Here is a 14,694-nt window from a genome sequence, read left to right on the forward strand (position 1 = left end):
TCTCTACCTACTGATTCTCTGCTTCTTCTTTCATAAGAAAACCTCCCTCTCAGGTACATTTTACAACACAAAATCATAAGTGATATGAAACCTTTGGACATATTTTGTTAGTACAAGCTATGTCAAGGCAAGGTTGTATGACGCACCATGTTAAAATAATCAAAGAGAATGATTTAGCTAAGGAAATTTTATCTCACACTTCATGAAGTGGACCATCTCCACTCTCAAGAATCCAGAGAACTGCAAAGTAAGGAACAGGATAGCAGGCTTTAGGAAGACAATCAGGGAATAAGGAAAGAGTATTTAGGTTAAGTTGATCGGATTGGGTTGTGTATTTGACCTCATAGTAGAACAAGGAAATTATTACAGATTCTTGGCAGTTGGAGATTGGCTGGCTAGATATACTGTTTCCGTTTCTGGTCACGTGAAGCATTAACAAGAACAGGAAAGTTTTCTAAGTTCTGGTTTGCTGATGCAGTTCCCCAAGCAGGAGAGGCTCTATCTTGGGCCTAGAAATTTATTTCAACGGTCATTTGAATTTCCCAAACACTGTCCATTTGACACTTATATCAAAGGCAAATGACATTTTCCATGCAGGAAGTGGAGAAGATGCCAATGGAAAACAAATAGATTCTATTTAATAGAATAGATTCATACAATCTATTAAATATCTGAGAGGGAAAATTAATTTTAGCCAACAACATGGGATACAAAATGCAGCACACACAATCATGTCTTATGATCCAGAAGGGCATATTACTCTTAGTCATATATAACTACTAAAAAAAGTAGGTAAAATAGTTCCATATGAAAGGATTTTTTGAGTTTGAATGCACTGCTTCAGAATTATCCTTGGCACTGTTGTGTTCATTAGAAAAAAATAGCTGTCAAGTAAATTAAGTCTTTTGCATTGGGTTCTATCAGACAAAAACTATCATCTGCTATTAGTGCTACAAAATAGGATCATAGTTCTAGCTAAAACACTTACATATAGTTAAGAAGTGGGACCACAGAAATGAAACCATATGTGCAGTTTAGTGAATTCCCTAAATCCAGATACACCCACATTCAATAAATACAAAGCAAATTACAAATGCGATTTCTTTTCTAGTAACAATATTATCATCCTATTCTTGAATTAATATCACTCTCATATTAGACTGGCTTAGATGATAGGCCTACAGCTAATCTGTATTCCCTTAGGGGAAAGAGATGCGTTGATTTGTTAGGACTGTGATATAGACTTTCTCCAGTCATCAGTCCATCCATATGGATTGAGATCATGAGAGGATGAATTACCAAATGAGGTGATCAACTGCAGGCAGAATGCATGATGGATGCTCAGAAGAAAACTACAAATACAGCATGGGAGTAAAGGAATAACTGCAGGAAGTCTCTTTGCTGCCTTCTAACAGTCCTTTCAGTTAATGTTTAGTCTCTCTAGAAAAAATGTTATCTATGTCTTTCAAAAAGCCTTGCTCTTCCCTGCTTTCCCCCCAAGATGATCTCTTTCTCAAGGAAGTTGTGGCAAACATACTGTTGGTGGGAAAGATTTGGGAGTCCTTGGTACTTTGTCTATTGAATGTTCTGGTCCCTATCAGCTTATTGCCTGCCTCCATCTCTTGTTTTCCATCCTAGAATTTTTTTTTATCATACCCTAATATCATCTATACTTCAACCACAATGAAGCAGACCTTATGATTTCAAGAACTGGGGCAGAGGAAGTGTCTTTGCTATTAGAGGACAAGGACAAATCTACGTTGTGACTCCTCTGATAATATTAATGATAATTAATAACACTTAAAATGATAATAATAATAACACTTATAAAGCACTACACATCAGATGTAGTTCTAAGCACTTTACAATTATTAACTCATGTAATTAATTAATCACCATATTAAATCATGACCTCATACCCCCTTTATTCATTCTGCAAAACAAATGTGATTCTGTTCCCTGGCAGATGTGTTCTCTAGGCCAACTAGGATGAAGATCCTGTAATCAAAAAGGTCAAAGTGAAACTCACATTAAAAATTCCCCCCGAGTTACAACGTTATTTCTCCCCCCCCTTAATGACATATAGCCACATAGTTATCTTAGTTACAAAATATTTGCATAGACATTAATAACAGATATTGTAGAATATAGTAATATTAACTCTGCTTTACTTGACCTTCCTCTCAAGAGCTAAGAGCATGATCTCAGAGAGGACAAAAGAGAAAAAAGAGAAAGAGAGAGAGGGAGAAAGATAGAGAGGGGACACAAGAGAGAAATGAAAAGGCAGACAGACAAAGTGGAAAGAGACAGGAATGATACAACAATGATAACATACCCGAATTCATCATGTTAAAACAAAACTGTGGATTTATTTTGGTCTATTTCTTCAGCATGATCTTCCAAAATTGCAACATCAATCCCACTGTTCTCTTGTCCCAGATCAAAGAGAGAAGTGGGGATTTTGAAGGGAAGGGGGCAGAAATGGGGGAGAGATGGATTGCTGGCCTAGGGTACATGAGAAGGAAACCCCACTTAAATGGCTATTCCTGGGTCATGGTGCAATATACATGAGACATAAAGGCGCACATGAATTGGTTTAATTGGTTTGAAGCTGCCTATCATGGGAAGCCACACAGCATTAGGAAAAGATCAAGAAAAGGAAACTGAAAGGCTTGGCTTCTGGTTCCTACTGCTACCAGCTCTTTGATCTTGGGCATGTCACATTTCTCTGGATCTATTTTCCTCTTATTAATTATAATCACACAATCTCTTTAAAATAAAATATTTCTGGGCCTCCATTCAGACCCACGAAATACCAATTCACTTCCCCTAGGTTAGAGTCCCAGGTTGGCTCTATCTGCCTGATACCACAGGGAACACTGGAAAAAAAAAAAAAAAATTAGTTTATATTTGCTAATAGGCTACATTCCTAGGAGATTTGCTGAGTTATATGAATGTATTTAATTTGAACAAATGGTATGAGTTTGCTTTCTCATACGGCTTCACCAGTCATTGGCCTCTGTAGCAGTTTCCATATATCCTCACTTTGCTAATTTTTGGCATTATCTAACTACATTTTTTCCTGGTAAAATAGGCCCACGGTTTTATTATTATTGCATCAATATGCATTTTCCCAAATATTAATTATTTTAAATCTGTCTTCATAGGCTTTCTAGATTTGAGGTTTCCCGGTTTGGAAATGACCTATTTGTAACCCATTTTTTGGCTTAGGATCATGCATTTCCTTGTTAATTCACAAAAACTCCTTCTATGTGCTAAATATTCCCTTTTTGTTTGGGGCATTATACATAAATTCTCATGTTCTTTCAGTTGTATATTAACTTCTTCTTCAGCCTCCCACTGAAGAGTAATAATATAATCAGATTCACAATACTTTTCTTTCTGTTTTGTGCTTTTAAAAAATTAGAGTTTTTTCTTGCCTCTAGATGATTCAAGATATTTTCCTATAGTTTCCCCTATAAATGTTTGCTTAATCTTTCAAATTTTGGTTTATAATCCAGGTAGAGTTCACCTTTGTACATGGCTTTAGGATCTATTTAGGGTTTTGTTTTTTGTGGTTTTTTTTTTTGAGATTTTTTTTTTTAATTCCAGCATAGTTAATGTACAGTGTAATATTAGTTTCAGGTGTACAATATAGTGACTCAACAAGTCCATACATCACCCGGTGCTCATCACAAGTGTCCTCCCTAATCCTCATCATCTATTTCACCCATCCCCCTACTCACCTCCCTTCTGGTAACCATCAGTTTGTTCTCTATAGTTAAGAGTCTGTTTCTTGGTTTGTCTCTCTCTTTCTCTCTTTTTCCTTTGCTCATTTGTTTTATTTCTTAAATTCCACAGAGGAGTAAGATCATATGGTATTTCTTTCTCTGACTTAACTCCACTTAACATTATACTCTCTAGTTTCATCCATATCATTGCAAATGGCAAGATTTCATTCTTTTTTATGGTTGAATAGTATTCTCTTATATATATAATGGAATATATATATACTTATATTTTTTTATACTTATATATTACATCTTTGGTATCCATTCATCTATAGATGGACACTGCTTCCATATCTTGGCTGTTATAAATAAATAATGCTGCTATAAACATAGGGATGCATGTATCCCTTTGAATTAGTGTTTTTGTGTATTTGGGGTAAATACTTAGTAGTGCAATTACTGGATGGTAGGATAGTTCTATTTTTAGCTTTTTGAGGAAACTTCATACTATTTTCCACAATGGCTGTACCAGTTTGCATTCCCACCAACAGTACATGAAGCGTTCCTTTTTCTCCACATCCTCACCAACACTGGTTGTTTCATGAGTTGTTGATTTTAGCCATTCTGACAGGTGTGAGGTGGTATCTCATCGTGGTTTGATTTGCATTTCTCTGATGATAAGTGATGTTGAGCATCTTTTCATGTGTCTGTTGGTCATCTGGATGCATTAACTCAGTTTTCTACACTGTCTACCTAAGGATTTACCTCTTCCTCCATTGATTTGTGCTGCCTTCATTATTTACTATGTACCTTATAAATAAAATGTTTCCAAGTTCTCTTTTGTCTTTCTGCTACTTTTCTATTACTGTGTCTTTGTAGCATGTCTTATGCTGGGTCAAATAACTTCTTTTTATTCTACTTTTCAAAGCTGAGCTAACAATTCTTGCACCTTTTTTCCTCCATAAATTTTAGAATGAATTTATAAGGTTTCTGAAAAAAAAAAAGTTGAATTCTGATGATAATTTAGTTGAATTTATAGATTAATTTGAAAAGAATTGAACTTTTTTATGTTATCCTGTCATTACTTCCAAGAACATGGATTATGTCTCTGTAGATAATCTTTTATGTCCTTTATCACTTTTACAAACTTTTCTGCAAGAGGGTCTTATATGTTTTGGAAAAGTAGTTACTAGACACTTTATGACATTATTTAAAAATCATCCAAAATCTATAAAGAACTTATCAAACTCAACAACCAAAAAACAAACAATCCAGTCAAGAAATGGTCAGAAGACATGAACAGAAATTTCTCTAAATAAGACATACAAATGGCCATCACATACATATGATATATATATATATAAATATACGTAAGAATATTACTCAGCCATCAGAAAAGATGAATAATTAACATTTGCTTTGTCATGGGTGGAACTGGAGGGTATTACGCTGAGTGAAAGAAGTCAATCAAAGAAAGACAATTATCATATGGTTTCACTCATATATGGAATATAAGAAACAGCACAGAGGATCATAGGGGAAGGGAAGAAAAACTGAATGGGAAGTCATCAAAGAAGGAAACAAGCCATGAGAGACTCAACTATAAGAAACAAACTGAGGGTTGCTGGAGGGAAGGTGGGTGGGGGGATGGGGTAACTAGGTGATGGGCATTAAGGAGGGCACGTGATGTGATGAGCACTGGGTGTTACATGCAAAAGATAAATTGTTGAACACTACAAAAAAATTAGCTCTTAGAAGCATAACTTATATTCAATAAAATGTATGCCTTTAATGTGTAAGGTTCAGAAATTTGACAATGGTAAATAGTTGGTAACTATCATCATATGTATGGTCTGCAAGCTAAAAATAGTCTTTACATTAACAGTTAAGAAAAATCAAAATAATAATATTTTGTGACATGTGAAATGACATGAAATTCCAATGTCAGTATCTATAAATATATATTGGAACACAGCCACATTTATTCTTTTGCTGTTGTCTATGGTAGATTTCACACTAGTGGCAGAGTTCAATAAGTGCAGCAGAGACCACATGACCTGCAAGATCTAAAGTATTTACTATCTCTTCCTTTACAGATATTTGCTCTTTTTGATTGATACTTTCATTCTACTGTATCACGATTAATTACTATCACCTCTTCTCTCAAACCAACAATGCTTCTTACATTCATTTACTTTCAGCTCATGATATTGCATCCTAGTTTACTAAGAACAGTTAATAACCAGAAGAGAATTTCGACAAGATCTCAGTAAATTTACTTGCATATAAGCATCTCAAGCCACCCAATATATCTGTTCGTATTTTCACCATAAATGAACTAACTAAAAGTTCTTAACTAAAAGCCAATCTTTTTACTTGTGAACTAAATTTGATTCTTCTATTTAAAGACATTGCAATATTTCCCCCATTTTTGCCTATAGAACCAAGTTTTGACTTTCCTCTGGGCCAACAAATGATATGCTATTATGTCACCCATTCTTAAAAAATAAAAAAAAACTATCGCCATAATAAGATAATACTACTCACCTATTGGAATAGTTGTAAAAATAGAAACAAAATATCTGACAATACCCAGTGCTGACAAGGAAGCAGAGCACCTGGAACTCTCATACATTGCTAATAACAAAATATTCTAGGCAGTTTGAATAGCAGTTTGGTGTCATACGCAACTAATGAATCATTGAACACTTCATCAAAAATTAATGATGTACTGTATGGTGGCTAATTTAACATAATAAAAACAAACAAACAAACAAACATACACAGGGTGCTTCGGTGGCCCAGTCTGACTCTTGGTTTTGGCTCAGGCTGTGATCTCAGGGTCATGGGATCCAGACCCCCTGTGGCTCCACACTTAGTGTGGAGTCTGCTTGAGATTCTCTCTCCCTCTCCTTCTGTCCTTCCCCACTGCTCTCTCTCTCTCTGTCTGTCTGTCTGCCTCTCTCTAAAATAAATAAATATCTAAAAAATAAAAGTAAACATATGCTTAACATAAACTCAGCAATCTCACTACAAGGGTTTATTCTAGTGAAATGAAAACTCATACTAGTACAAAAACCTGTACTAAATTATTTTGATGGCTTGTTAAGCAAAAACTGAAAACATCACCAGTATCTCACTTGGGGAGACACACAAAGTCTCTTACTTGGATAAACAGATTATGGCATATCCATATAATAGAATATTCAGCAAAAAAGAGAAATAAATACCAATACATGAACATGTATATGCTATAATTTCATCATGCCAAGTGAAAGAAACCACATCCAAAGCTTACATACTGTATGATTCCATTTATATTACATTGTAGAAAAGACAAAACAATAGAGACAGAAAGCACATCAGTGGTTGTTAGAGATTGGGAATAGGGAAATTGTCAACTACAAAGAGGCACAGGAGAAATTGAGGAGTGATGGAACTTTCTATATTGTGATGATTGTGGTTGTTAACACAACTAAATGTGTTTATCAAAACTTAGAATTTTACACAAAGAAGGGCAATTTACTATATGTTGATTATTCCATAATCACAATAAATTTTCTTAAATGAGTGACTCTTTCAACGCAGAAAATAAAACTGTTTTAAAGAAGCCAAGAACAATCAATCAATAAATAAAATAAAGAGGCCAGAGTCTACCAAAAGAAACAACAAGAAATGAAACAATAAAGTTAATTGTAGAAATCAATGAAACAGTGAACAAGAAACAAACTATAGAAAATTAAATAAACCAAAAGCTGGATCCTTAAAAAGATTCATAAGTTAGATACACATCCTGGCAAGTTGAACCAACAGGCAGAGAAAAGTTGTAAATAATCTATTGAGCGAAGTAGGAAAAACTACTGATTCAAGAAAAATATCACAACAGGAAGCATTATAAGCTAATATGCCATAATAAACTTGAAAACAAACTTGAACTTGCCTTCCAGTGAAATCATGATCCCGATGAGCTTGTCTGTTGAGATAGCAATAGCTGGGACTGGAGATCCCCAGTCTGGACGAAGGCAGGCTTGCGTGCAGGGACGGTTACGTGCTAGAAGACATCACACTCAGTGAAATAAGCCAAGTTCACAAGGACAAATACTGCATGATCCCACTTTTATGAGAAACCCCCAATAGTCAGATTCATAGAACCAGAGAGTAGAATACTGGTTACCAGGGGCTGTGAGGAAGGGAAGGTGGGGAGGTGTCAGCCAAAGGGTACAAAATGTCAGTGGGCCAGATGAATACCTCCTGGCGACCAGCTCTATAACATAGGGCCTATAGCTGACGATGCCCTATCCCATACTTAAAAATTTGCTAAGAGAGTAGGTCCTCTCTTAGGTGCTCTTTCTACCACAGAAAATAAGATTAATTTTAAAAATAATAAAATAAAGGCAGGAGGAGACAATGTTTGAAGGTGATGGATAAACTTACAGCCTTGACTGTAGTGATGGTTTCACAATGTATCCTTATTGTCAAACTCAACGAATCATATGCTAATGCTGAACATACTTAATAGTATGTTCAGCTTTTTGTATGTCAACCTTACTTCAAATAAAGAGGGTTTTGTTTTGTTTTCTTTTTTTTTTTTTAAGATTTTATTTATTTGACAGAGAGAGAGAGACAGCAAGAGCTGAAACACAAGCAGGGGGGGTGGGAGAGGGAGAAGCAGGCTTCCCGGCGAGCAGGGAGCCCAATGCGGGGCTCGATCCCAGGATCCTGGGATCAGGACCTGAGCCAAAGGCAGACGCTTAATGACTGAGCCACCCAGGTGCCCCTGTTTTCTTTTCTTTTTAAGTGCTGATGCATTTCTTCTCATCACTATTGAGTGTAGGGCCTGTGGCTTCTGGGGTTACCTGGCCTGGCAACCTTCTTGCTGGAAGGATTCCTCTCAATGATTCTTGTGTCCCTGTAGCAGTGTTATTCTCTATGCATACCATGCCAGGAAGAAGATTGAGAAGCACTGCCTTTGAGCATCCTGTCAAAATAGTAAAACCCTTTGAGACAACAAAGGCATTTTTCTTTATTCTCATTAGCCGTCAGTATTTAATTCTATCTGTTCTTCAAATCCTGTGCTGAAAATCAGCTGCTTCCTCATAAACACCCTAGGGCATTCTGAATTCGTGATATATTGTGACAATTTATTAATAATGGGCCTATTTAGACTATCTACTCACAGCCATAGAAATTTTTTTTTTTTTTAATGCACTTCCATGATGAGAAGGCACAGGGCCATGGAACTCAGGGAATATGCAGTATATCAGTATGTTTTCTGTGTGCTCACAAATTATTGATTTCAAAGAGCATAATGTTTCCCTACAGAGTCAAACATCTTGCGGCCTTATTTTATGTCACTTTCTCTGAGCACATTCAAGATATGAAAAAGCCTTCTGTGACCTCTCCTTCTCAGGGTATCCTGGAAAAAAAATTCTCTAGACTGGGGACTTTGGGGATGTCATTTGGTGGAAACCTAGAAGAGCAGGGATAGTGTCATTTTTCTTTGTTACACTTTCACTTTCTGACATCTTCTATCCATAGAATGTAGATGGGAATGACCTCTGGTGATTCAATATCTACGAGCTGCCTCAAGTCCTCGGACAGTACTTCTTCAAAGTTGGAGCATGTCCTAATCATGTCTAGCATTCTCTGCATGAGCCCTTTGTTTGGACATAGCAGAAGCTGACTCTTCTCAGAGCTACTGTATCTCTAAGGTGACGATAGGCTTCAGTATTTGAGCTTCAAGGAAATGATCCAATCAATAACTGCCATAAGAAATGCTTTTCGGAAAATAACTTGAACATATGGCACCTGCAACCCACCCCTCACTATGGCTACAATGCCTAGTTCTTCTATGTGAACTACTTCCCTGTTTTGGCCTCCCCAACTCCAAAGGATTAGGATCTCTGAAGCAAATTTGTCAGGTACATACTCAGGTGGGACTCAGAAACAATGCATGCCTGGGGCCTCTCTGACATGTGGGACTTGCCCTGGAGAAGCCCTCCAATGCCTAAATATCTCTCATATCATAGATATTTGTATTTGTGCCAGATGACAATGGCCAGCAGTGCCTTTAAAAGATGCAAGCAGTATTTATACTGGAACTTAACTCAAGGGCTTATAAAACAGTGCCAATATTTCCCTCTCCTCTACTTAAACTAAGCTTCAATTGTAACTGACTATTCTTTCCTGTTCTTCCTTTGTTACAAAGTTCAGGATGAGGTGCAAGTTAAAAAAAAAAAAAATCACATTTAATAAACACTGCAAATGAATCCCTGGCTAAAACAAAATCTCTTCTCAGTATGTCTTAGAAAAAAAGGAACCATAAATGTGATCTCTAGAAAGACATTCCTCTCCATATACTTTTTAATACTTCTTTTTAAGATGATATCTGGAAGCCAAAACTCCCTCTTGTACTCCTCTTTTATTCCAAAAGCAACTTGTCAAATCCTTACCTTTCTGTCTTTATGCCTCACTGATCTATTTGTCCAAGGAGACCAGTCTTCTCAGCACTTAGTCCTGAAAGTTTATTAGGGTGAAAAGAAAGCAGTGAACCAGTGTTTGTTCGGGTGAAGACTATAAGCAAGTGTACAATTTTCAGTTGAAAATGTTAATTCTACAGTATGGCCATAGTCTGAAAACATAAGTCAATATAGATAGCAAAATATCAGTCACCACTGCATTATAATACATAATGTGGCCAATGACATTACATGATATGTTTGATGTGTTGTTTTCTATTTTCAATTCATAATACAATGCATGGTACAAAGTTGTAGTAAACTCAGTGCATCAACACTGCATTTCCTTCAATCCCTGGGTTGCCTCAGATTTGTGTCTCTGATTTTCACTAAAAAGATGCATGCCTTAATATATCACTGAAGGGATCTGATCTGTATATATATAATATATATATAATTAATATCTATGTGTTTAGACCTTATGGCCAGCTATAAAATTAATTCTATAAATCATGCATTGTCCTAGGCACTAGAATACTGTCAAGAATAAGACAGAGAGAGTAGCTGTCCTCATGGAGTAGATGATCTAGACAGAATAACTGCATGTGTAATGTACAGAGAGAAGCATTGTGATATATCAGGGGACTTTAACCTACCCTATGGGCTTAGGGAAGACTTTCTGGTAAAATGGCATTATGTTGAGATTATAAGGAAAAGTAGACAGTATTAAAGTGCAAATACAAAATTGGATGGATTGACTCAATCTAAACAGAGAATATGGCATAGGCAAAGCAGTGGACTAGCATTAGAATGTGTCTTCTTTGAGGTGCTGTAAAAGAGTCTAGAATATCTGGGTGTAGAGTCTGGTGAAACGGGTCTGGGAAGGAAGTTAAGGCTTCATGTGGAGACCCTTATAAGCTGCATTAAATGTTCCAGATTCTATAAGTAGAGCAATAGGAATTCATTGGAAATTTTAAAGCAGAACTAATACAACTGAATTTTAATTTGAAAATAATATTTTGGATCAGGGCAAGTGGATGCAGGGGAACCAATAAGAGATTATTGCAGAGGTCAGGGCAAAGATGTGGTAACTCATGCTAGTGGCAGTATGCTGAAACAGTATACGGCTTAAGAGACCTTGAAGAGGTTGAGTTAATCAACTGGATTTGGTGATTGTTAAATGAAATGGGGCATAGAAAAAAGAATCAAAGGTATTTGCAAGATTGAGTAATTGTAGGTTATTTAATGAGATAGAGAAACCTGAAGAAGGGGCAAATTTGTGAGAAAAATTAATAAATCTGATTTTGGACATTCTGAGTTTGAGGTATATGAGATGTCCATTAAGCACATAGAGAATGGAATTAGGGAACCATCTGTTGACAGGTGGTAATTGAGCCCGTGGACTGAATACATGCATGTGGGTACAGGTTCAAATGTGTGACTATTTGTTTTATCCCTTCATGTAGAAGGGATATGCCATTAAAGCATGTTTAAATGTGGTTGGGATAGAACAAATGAAGGAAAGACTTTAGTGTAGGATTGAAAAGGAATAATTTTGTAGCTGAACAATCTTGGGGGTATTTGTAATATTCCATTCATCCTAAGGAGAGTGGTTTCTGGTATGTAGAAAATTCTTAGTAGAGAATTCTTAATCTATTGAGTACAAATTGTTATGGTCCATATGGTTGCCTTTCACATAGCTGAAAAAAGTTTTAAGGGATGAAGCAAGTGTGCATTTAAAAGAAATCTGACTGGGGTGCCTGGGTGGCTCAGTCATTAAGCATCTGCCTTCAGCTCCTCAGGTCATGATCCCGGGGTCCTGGGATCGAGCCCTGCATCTGGCTCCCTGCTCAGTGGGAAGCCTGCTTCTCCCTCTCCCACTTCCCTTGCTTGTGTTCCCTCTCTCGAGCTGTCTCTCTCTGTCAAAGAAGTAAATAAAATCTTTTTAAAAAATTTTTAAAAAATAGTAGCTTTCTAGTTCTTATTTTATGTGAAAAAGGTCAAAACCAAACAAGTACAGGTGGATCTCTATTAACTTCACATATGACTCATAAGATAAATGCCTTTTTTTTTTCCTGATTTAGTTTGTCTAGAGAGGGCTCGAAACTCTCCACCCTTATTTACCCAGCATTACCAGTAAAAACATTTGCTTTCCAGCTTCAACTTTTGTTTTAAAGAAACCATCTTCCTACTTTATTTTCTGAGGCCGTGGGTGGTAGCTTTGAACTTGGAACAACGATTTGTTCAAATGTACATCATTCATCTAAGGGCATTAACCACACGAGCTAGTCAATTCCCAAATAAACCCATAGATTTGGAAACCCTGGCTTGTAGGGGGAACCTAGACATGCTGCAATATTTTAAGTATTTCTCTAGAGGCCTTTACAAAGGTTGTTAACAATAGTAATACTAATATTTAAATTATAAAGCAAAAACCCAAGTGAACACTCTTTAGAAGAAACCAATCCAAGAACAATTATATCCTTTCTGGCTTTCCCTTTGTCTGTTTAACAGAATGAGTACCAACATTCTGAGAAGCCTGGAAGGAGCACATAAAAATATAAAGCCATCTTAGAAAACTCAACCCAGACATGACCCTCCTATAATTGTAAATCCTCACAACAAAGGCAAAAGTTCCTTGCACTGTTCCTTCCCTCAGGCCTCTCACCTTCTATCAAATGGCCAAGTAGAAACAATGTTTCCAGTGTTGCCCATTTGGAAATTTGTAATCTGAAAATATTTTCATCCACTGCCACTACCGAAAAACAAAGCAAAACTTAAAAATAGATATTCATGGGATGAAAAGACACATTATTTAAATGGCATTGGTTTCTATAGCCCTCATAGAAAATAACCCATGCTCGTGTTTTTATCATATGGTCCCAGAGCTTTATTTTGGCATACAGTAAGAACCTCTCATGTTCTGAAACGTCTAGCATGTCTATTGTCCTTTGAAGAATCCTTTCTTAACTTAATAACTTACTGGAACAGCAATAAGTACTGTGGTGCTGCCAAGCAGGGAGAAACATTACTGTTTATAATGAGGTTCTTAAAGCAGCATCCATAATAGATATAAATACAAAGTGATATTTAAAAATGTAGATCATCCATCCTCACAACAGACCAATTAAATCAGAATTTCGTGATAGAGGGGTCCAGATATCAGTCTTTAAAAAAAAAAAAAATACCCTAGATCATTCAAACGTGCAGACAGGTATGAGAACCACTTACACACACCAAGATAACTGAAACAGAGTTTTCATTTTTGTTTTTGTTTTTTTTCCTTTTTTCAATGCTGATTGGGGTGCAGAGAACTATCGTTTCCTTTTAGACTCTTAGCTTTTTTGGATACCATGAGGCCTTGTTGGGTATTTACATTTAAAATATACATCATAACCAGTTCGATCAAAATCACTAAATGGCATGCATCAATGCAACTACTTAAACGATTAGCTACTAAGAAGTATGCTTTACCTCATGGTTGTGCTTGCCTGTTCTTGAATCAGGTCAGACTAAATCAAATTAAGTCAAATAAAAAACCAGTGTTATAAAAGACCCTTTATATTATCGCAAGAAAAATAAGAGTCGTTTCCTATCCCAGCTACACTAATATTTATAAAATACTGGCACTGGGGTGGACACTGTGATTCCAACTTCTAAGTTTTAGAGCAGCAATGCTATTTAATATAGGGTTCCAAAGATGGGGTAGCAAGAATGAAAATACCATGGCTGATCCTCCACACACCAAGCACCAATTTCTAGCTATGTGACCACAAACATTTAACCTCTCTGAATCTCGGTATCCTCACGTGAGAACGTAGTACTGTTAGGATATTAAATCATGTCAAGGGTCTGGCACATAGCAAATCATTCTTTGAACTGCTTATCATCATTTTTTACAGTGAGAGTACCTTATCATCTACTGTCTAGTTTCAAAGACAATAGTATTCAGGATAGATCTTGTTTTCAGATAGTTACTGTTATTGTCTTTTTTTAAAGATTTTATTTATTTATTTGACAGAGAGAAAGAGAGAGCACAAGTAGGCAGAGTGGCAGGCAGAGGGAGAGGGAGAAGCAGGCTCCCCGCTGAGCAGAGAGCCCGACATAGATCCCAGGACCCCAGGATCATGACCTGAGCTGAAGGCAGATGCTTAACCAACTGAGCCACCCAGGCGCCCCACTGTTTTTTGTCTCATATTAGAGGTTAGGTGGTTTTGGTTGGCGTGAACATATATCACTTCTGCCTTAGTAGAACAAGAATGTTTCCTAAACAGGGCTTCATAAACGAAACAGAATTCTCCTTCCCTCCCCACCCCCTTCCTTCCTTTCTTCACCTCATTCTCTCTCTCTCTCTCTCTCTCTTTCCTGTGACAATATAGTACACCAATATAGTTGCAATGGAGCAAACTCTGATTGAGACTATACGTGATGATGAAACTATCAGTACCAAGCCAAGAAGAAACATAAAGTCTTCTGAATACAATCAAAATGTAAAAGTCTCTTTT

At 36.6% G+C, this 14,694-nt stretch overlaps 1 long non-coding RNA gene across 1 annotated transcript in view; it reads right to left on the reverse strand.

Annotated features, from left to right (window-relative positions):
- Positions 1-8,524: 8,524 nt before the first annotated feature.
- Positions 8,525-14,694, reverse strand: part of LOC118520346 (uncharacterized) — a 593,589-nt gene continuing 587,419 nt past the window's right edge. Inside the window, exons 4-5 of the long non-coding RNA XR_013446615.1 lie at positions 10,184-10,247; positions 8,525-8,709 (exon numbers count right to left, since the gene is read on the reverse strand). This is a non-coding gene — a long non-coding RNA (uncharacterized LOC118520346). The remainder of the gene's footprint in view (positions 8,710-10,183; positions 10,248-14,694) is intronic.

This window comes from Halichoerus grypus, chromosome 1, assembly GCF_964656455.1.
Source record: "Halichoerus grypus chromosome 1, mHalGry1.hap1.1, whole genome shotgun sequence".
NCBI lineage: Eukaryota > Metazoa > Chordata > Mammalia > Carnivora > Phocidae > Halichoerus > Halichoerus grypus.